Raw genomic sequence first — 687 nt, forward strand, 5'->3', positions numbered from 1 at the left:
ACCAGTTGAAATGCCTCAAGTCTGCTTATGTAAATGAGTAACTAGCTAGTAAATAAGTTCTGCAATTAGATTACAAAATATATGAAATTAACTACAATTACCAATGAAAGTGTTGATGATTACAAAAAGATTAAATCCAAATGTATCCTTTCTTATTTCCTATCAATTTTTTCTACAAACAGCTGCGGTTGAAAAAAGGTTTATAGTAAATATACGTGATTCTGTGTTTAGGTTGTTTGCCAAATTTCCATTACATTTTTTCAGCCTCCATAGCGTTCCAATGTTTTTTGTTCTAAACTTACAGTTACTCATTGATAAATGTAGTCTTATATTCTCCATCTATGTTCAAACTATTTTCCTGTTTCAATAATATGTTGTATCTTGAATATTATATTAACATTTCATGATTTTCAGTTAATCATTTAATAATGATGATTGAACTCTTCCTGTGATCATGGTTTACACGTGATAAGCAATATGGACGCATATAATGAGCTCCAGCTGTGCGTAATGATGACTGTCCTGGTGCTGTTAAGGAATCTCTTGGAAGACCTTCTGGGACTTATAAATATGGAGGTTGTGGCTGACTGACTGACAGTGTGTGTGTGTGTGTGTGTGTGTGTGTGTGTGTGTGTGTCTCACCCCGATGTTTCGGTCCTCTTTGTACTGGAGGAAGGCGTTGGCTGT

This window comes from Notothenia coriiceps, unplaced genomic scaffold (genome assembly GCF_000735185.1).
Source record: "Notothenia coriiceps isolate Sejong01 unplaced genomic scaffold, NC01 NC01_scaffold00024668, whole genome shotgun sequence".
NCBI classification, from domain to species: Eukaryota; Metazoa; Chordata; class Actinopteri; order Perciformes; family Nototheniidae; genus Notothenia; species Notothenia coriiceps.